General features: G+C 34.7%; 1 pseudogene; it reads left to right on the top strand.

Moving 5' to 3' along the window:
- Positions 1-1,315: 1,315 nt before the first annotated feature.
- Positions 1,316-4,585, top strand: LOC105775661 (nucleolar GTP-binding protein 1-like; annotated as a pseudogene).
- The last annotated feature ends 2,217 nt before the right edge of the window (positions 4,586-6,802 follow it).

Below are 6,802 nucleotides of genomic sequence, written 5' to 3'. Positions count from 1 at the left end.
TGATAAATTATTTTTATATTGTATTTAAATTTTTATGTTATTTTTGAACGTTAAATGTGTAATAGTTTAAGAATTTTAAAATCAATTATTAAAATCGAAATTGATAATTGCTTAAGGATGTTTTTATCTCTACTTGTATACTATAAGAAGAGGCTGCCGTATTGAGCCTATAAATAGGTAGCAGATTGCATGGTGAAGATGCATTTTTTGGAAGGATAAATTATTTTATGGATTCTTCCTATCACAACATCTATGATTTTTTTCTAATTATTTAATGACATTTCAATAATATTTCCATGTCATTGATACATATTTTTGGTATTTTCTTTTTACTCTGAACCCCAAACCTTGAACTAAAATCTAAACTCAAATACTAAACCCCGAATCTCAAACCTTGAACTTTAAACCCGAACCTCGAACTCGAACCCTAAACTCTAAACTTTAATTTAGGGTTTGGGTTTTGAGGTTTAGGATTCGAGATTCAAGTTTGAGGTTTTGGGTTTTGTGTTCAAGTTAAAAAATGGACTATGAATGATGTGATAGGAATGATCCATAAAATAATTTCTTTTTTGGAAGTGTTTTGTGCAGATTTGTTGTGTTACTTCTTTGTCATTTTTCCTTGTATTATTGCACTCATTTCATAGGCATTGTTTGAGAGAGTTTTGTAATTTTTAAAGAATTTTAAAAAAATTTCGGAATGAAATCTATATTATCTAGTATTATAATGTTTTTATATTATTTTAAAAATATTATTTTATCCTTTTCAATCCGGGTTGACCAAAAATATGGGTCGATTAAAATGTTGTCCAAATCTAATGTTTACATTATACTATTATATATTATCATAAATTTAATTTTTATGTGTTATAAATTACATAGTATATAAAAATAATATAATATAATATATTATAAATTTTAAAAACGAATCAAAATTTTGAGCCCAACCCATATTTTAAATACTCTAACTTCTTATACCTAAACCTATTTTTCTAATCTTATACTGTTACTAAACCCATCCAAATTTCTCAAACCTTACCCTTAATAGCACTTCACGAGGGATTTTGCTTATGAGACTTGAGTTATGCAAAGGCTTTGAGGGTTGGATTTGCTAATTGGCCTATGAATACATACACGCGCGCGCGCGGGCACACACACACACAAATATACATATATAATATTAACTAATTGGAAATAAAAAAATTATAAACAAACCCAAACGAAGTTGGGGAGTTAATTCTAGTCTAGTATGATACAATTAAAACTAGTCAGCTATTAAAAAAACACAAAACCCTCAAGGAAAATTTTCAGTTAATTCAAACCTCACCTTGATGATATCCATCCATTTTATGGCGATCTTCTTCATGCCCTTTATAACAAGGATCACTACAAGCTTGCTCTCGGCCGGATAAATACTGCTCGGAATCTCATTAGCAAGATTACTAAAGATTATGTCAAGCTGTTAAAGTATGGTGACTCGTTATATCGGTGAAAGTCACTCAAGGTTGCTGCACTTGGTCGTATGTGTATTGTGATAAAGAGGATTGCCCCTAGTTTGGCCTACCTTGAGCAGATTAGGCAAAATATGACTAGGTTGCCATCTATTGATCCAAATACTCGAATCATCTTGATTTGTGGGTACCCTATTGTTGGTAAGAGTTCATTTATGAACAAAATCACTAGGGCTAATGTGGATGTTCAGCCTTATGCTTTCACTGCCAAGTCACTCTTTGTGGGTCATACGGATTATAAGTACCTTGGATATCAAGTAATTGATACCCCTGGAATTTTGGACAGGCCTTTCAAAGATCGAAACAAGAGGTTCAGCATTACAGCATTGGCTAGCCTACGAGCTGCAGTGTTGTTCTTTCTGGATGTATCTGGGTCATGTGGGTACAACATTGCCCAACATGCAGCTCTTTTTCACAACATTAAATCTTAGTTTATGAATAAATCGATAGCATGTTTATTTTGCATATTTTATGTGCTCAAATCAACTTGTTCTTGAATTAATTCCTGTTAATTGGTGAATTTTATGTTTAAATCTTGCCAGGAACGAAATTCGGATGCTTTAATGTAAAAACAAATAGAAAAGAATTCAATTGGAGCATGAACAATTAAATCAAAAATTTGGGGATATTTAAGAATTAATCAGATTTTTGACCTTGTAAAAACTAAATTTAGAAAAAAAATGATATTTTATTTCATGTGGGTAGGTGGGATTAGCCTAATTTTAGCATATAATTTGTATATAAATATGGTGTATTGTGAAGTTGAAAAAACACACCTTGATTTGCCTGACAATTGAATAGAAATAGATTTATTTTCTTTCTTATTTTGCATGAAAGATCTGCATGCATCCTGCCAACTTTGTTTCTATTTCAATTTTTGGTTTAATTGTTTCCCAAGCCCTCCCCTTATCATCTATCACTATTTCCATCCAAATCCAATTTCATAACCAATCAAAGCATTATTAAATTCATGCTTCACTAAATTCAAATTACTTTTAGGCCGGTATTCTTTCTGGTCAGGAATCGTGAGAAACGTATACGCACTAAAAATCTTTCAAATCGATATTCACAATCTCTCCGGAATATCGGGATTAACAAATTCACCCCTTAAGTTAACTTGATTTCAATTCAAAAAGTGCGTTGAGTTGGAGTCGTTTTGGCGTACAGTTGGAAAGACGAGTCAGCCGTGCTATATTTGGATTTTCATGAACAAATTAAGGGAGATAGTGATCGAATTTAAACGTCCCATGCATTTGAGGCCGTCAATCCGAGTTGAGTTCGTCGGAATGCAAGGCTACCGAAGTCTTGAATTGCGAATGCGTGTATCGTGATTAAAAAATTGGTAAGGGTTGGTTTGCAGGGCGTACCAAAATCAATTATGAGAGGAAGAATTGGTGGTTAGGACGTTATTAGTTGCTATAACCAGCTTATTGTTTGGAGGAGAAAAGTCATTTTCGAGGATCGACTCAGAGACCAGATTCACCGAGTCTAGGGCTAAGGCTTATTATTTCTATTCACAAAATTCAAATTTAATTTATAATTTTATTTTATTTCTAATTTCTTTAATTGTTTATTTCTGCTCTCCCAATTATTAAATTTCTAGAAATTTCAAACTGCCCTAATTTATTTAATTTATTTTTCAGCAGATCCGTTTGGAGTCGTGAACATGACTATTGTCACGATTATTGGCTCAACTGGAATTCTGTTCATAAGAAAAATACGGAAGTTTATCATAATATTCAATCCTTATGGACTCGACCTTACTACTCTTTACTACTGTTTAGAGTTATTTTAATTGTATAAAATTATTTTTAGTGGTTTTGATGCCCATCATAAACCCTTGATATTGTTTGCAATAAGACTAATTTGTAGCCATTGGATGGCATATCTGAGGAAGACAAGAAATTGATCATGGAGATAAAAGCTGAAGCCATGAAGACTTTGATTGGTCAAGGAGGTGAAGGGGTGTTATTGATTATGAGCACTTTGATTGAGGATGGAGTGATTGGTGTGAAGAATGTAGCCTACGAAGGGTTATTAAATCAAAGTGATTATGAGCACTTTGATTGGTCAAGGAGGTGAAGGGGTGTTATTGATTATGAGCACTTTGATTGAGGATGGAGTGATTGGTGTGAAGAATGCAGCCTACGAAGGGTTATTAAATCAAAGGGTTGAGTTGAAGATGAAATAAAATAAAAGATGAACTACTACCTTAATAGGTTTCATGTTGTATTACGGAAACCACATGATCAGAAGAAAAGACCTCTTTGCATACCTCAAGCAGTTTTGGAAGCTAAAGTTAAGCAAGTTGCGGAGAAAATTGAAAAGAATTTGGAGGATGAAAATGGTGGCACTGGTGTTTATTCTGCTAGTTTAAGTAAGAACTATGTCTTGGAAAATAATGAATCGAAAGAGGATATAATGACTAAAATTGTTGATGGTCACAATTTGTACAACTTTATTGACACTGATATTTTGTTAAGGCTTGAAGAGTTGGAACGTGAAGAGGGTCTTCGGTAAGTAGAGGAGGAAGGTGATGACTTTGAGATGGAAGGTCAAGAATGATCCCTGGAAGAGAAATAAGCACTAGCTGAGATTAGGAAAAAGAAAAGCTTGCTTATTCAACAACATAGGCTGAAGAAAAGCACTGGAGAAAGTCGACCCTTTATACCAAGAAAGTTTGACACAGATAGAAAGTTCACAACAGAGAGGATGAGCAATCAGTTATCTTGTTTGGGGCTTGATCCCCCTCTTGCAATTAACCGTGCTAGTAGCAAGTCAAGGTGTCAGAAAAGGGAGTGCTAGGGTGCTATGGATATAGATGGCAAACAAGTAAGCAAAAAGCTCTGTGGGAGGTCTACATTTCGGTTAAGGTCACGACTAGCTAGTAAAGTAGCAGTGGGAGAGAGCTTGAAGGATTCTGCACAAAAGGTGAAGGCCATTAAATTGGCAAAGGAATCTGTTAAGAAGAGGAAAAAAAATCTTGTTGTGGAGAGTCTGATAGGATTATTCCTACATTGATACCAAAGCACCTGTTTTATGGTAAAGGTTCCATCAGAAATACGCATAAGTGCTAAGACGGTCTGGCATGCATTATTCTTAGTTCTGTTTAACTTTATCTTGGGTTATTATATGAATTTATAAGGATAGTTTGAATAGTTTGAATGTGGATGAACATGAGGTATGATTAGGACTTGAATGCATGAAATTTTTTTTACTTGGTTTTGTTTTTTTATGCCTTTTAATTGATCAAATTATCTTCCAGCAGCTTGGGATTGGGTTCTCAAAGCATCTAACTTCTGCAGCATGAGTTGTACCAACTTTAGACATGAAATCAGTAGCTTTATTCGATTCAAGGGAAATCTTTAGAACCTCAACTTCTGTTGAAAATTGGCCAACCATGCTACTGTTATACTGCATGCACGTATGCTTGCTGTAACAGCAAGGTTATTTAGTTACTTTGTTAAGCTACTTAGTTGAAAATGAACTAAGTTGGTATTGTTTTGATGTTTTTAGGTGTTGATTGACATAATCAGCTTGTGTGCAAGTTAAGTTTTACTTGTTTCAAAGTATGATTACTTATAGTAGGTAGTATTTGGTGATGTATTTGGCTATAAATGTATCGTTTTTTCTAGTTGAATGAATGAGCAAATGAGTTATCAGCCATAAGCTCCCTTGCTGCACATTTGTGAGCAAGTACAAATATTTCTTGTATCTTGCTTCATTGTTCTGTGCTCTCTGTTTTCTTCATTTGCTCCTCTTCATCCCCAACAACTTCCTAACTACACCGACAAAACTCCTGAATATTCCGTACCAGACTTGGTGAACATCGCTCCATCGAATTTCCAGATATCAGCTAAACCACCACATCATTATCACTCTCCGCCACCACCTTTCTGTAACCTCTTTGCCATGAAATATTCAAACCCTCCCAAACTACTAGAAGTTCTGCTTGTAAGGCTGAACCGACTCCCATATCTGTAATAACCAACGATCCAATTGCCAAATTCATCCCTTAGAATTCCAGCAGCAACCCGCCTAAGAAAAATTCGAAGCTACCGCTCCATCTGCATTAATCTTTATCCAACCAGATGGAGGCAAGATCCAACACTTCTGATCATTTGAATCATCCTCTAATCGATGCCAATAGTGAAACATGAGCGGCATGTTTGGTCAAACACCAACTTTGCTTAATTAACTCCTCTGTATTGTAAGACTGATCTGCAAAGATAAACTTCCTAGGCCTTTTTCATATATACCAGCAAATAATTGGAAAAAGAAAATGCCATGAAATAGATTCTACACTCCAACCATACCTATTATCAGTTCCATCCATCCACCTGTTAGCCAAATCCAAGGAAATGAAACTTTGTTTACCTTCAACGAAAACAAGTCTTGATCAGATAGACATTGCAATATAACAGTAGCGTAAAGCATGTAGGATGGTCTCTTGGTCCTCTCCACAAATATGGCACAAAGCAAAGATGGCGCCTTCTACGTTCCTGATTAGTTAAGAGTCGATTCCTCATAGTTAACCAAAGGAAGCATCTGACGCGTTGAGGAATTTGTAATTTCCAAATTCTCTCCCAAAAATTATCTTTCATATCAAAATTGGCTTGTGCAATCATTTTATAAGCGTTAGTAACAGTGAAAGGTTTCTGGTTTGAACCTATCCACACACAAAATCCTCTCCCGACTGTTGCATTGTGGATACGTAATTGCGCAGTGCAGTAAAGCAGAAGAGTCCAACAAATGAGCAAAAACACTCCACCTCCTATTGTCATTATCATCTACCATATCAGCCAGACTAACATCCTCAAAAGTCGGTATGCGAAATTATTAAATGGTCCTTAAGTCTCTCCAGGTCCAACACCCACTCATCTATCCAAAATCGCACAGTTTCCCATTTCCAGTTCACCAACAGGTTTGTTCTCTAAATATATTCCAAACTTTTTCCAGTGATCTCCATAGAAAAGAACAGTTGGCTATTGATATCGAACGAGTGCATCCATCCATAATTTTGTATTTGCTCTTCAAAATTCTAGTCCAATAAGCATCAGAATTAGTTATAATGCTTTATTTTGATCCATAAGGCTTCGAATGCCAAGACCGCCATTTTCAACGGGTTGGCAACAATTCTTCCATTTAACAAGAGCGTCCTTTCTCTAACCATTTATTGAACCCCCTAAAAATTTCTAACAATCTTATTAATTTTCTTATATACTATTAAAATTTACTATAAAGAAAAACAAAGGTAAGATGTTTTATTAAATTGTAAAATAATGTTTATATAG

This window comes from Gossypium raimondii, chromosome 10 (assembly GCF_025698545.1).
Source record: "Gossypium raimondii isolate GPD5lz chromosome 10, ASM2569854v1, whole genome shotgun sequence".
In the NCBI taxonomy this organism is placed as follows: domain Eukaryota; kingdom Viridiplantae; phylum Streptophyta; class Magnoliopsida; order Malvales; family Malvaceae; genus Gossypium; species Gossypium raimondii.
The sequence above is the reverse complement of the archived record's forward strand: the minus strand, read 5'-3'. Positions and strand labels throughout refer to the sequence as shown.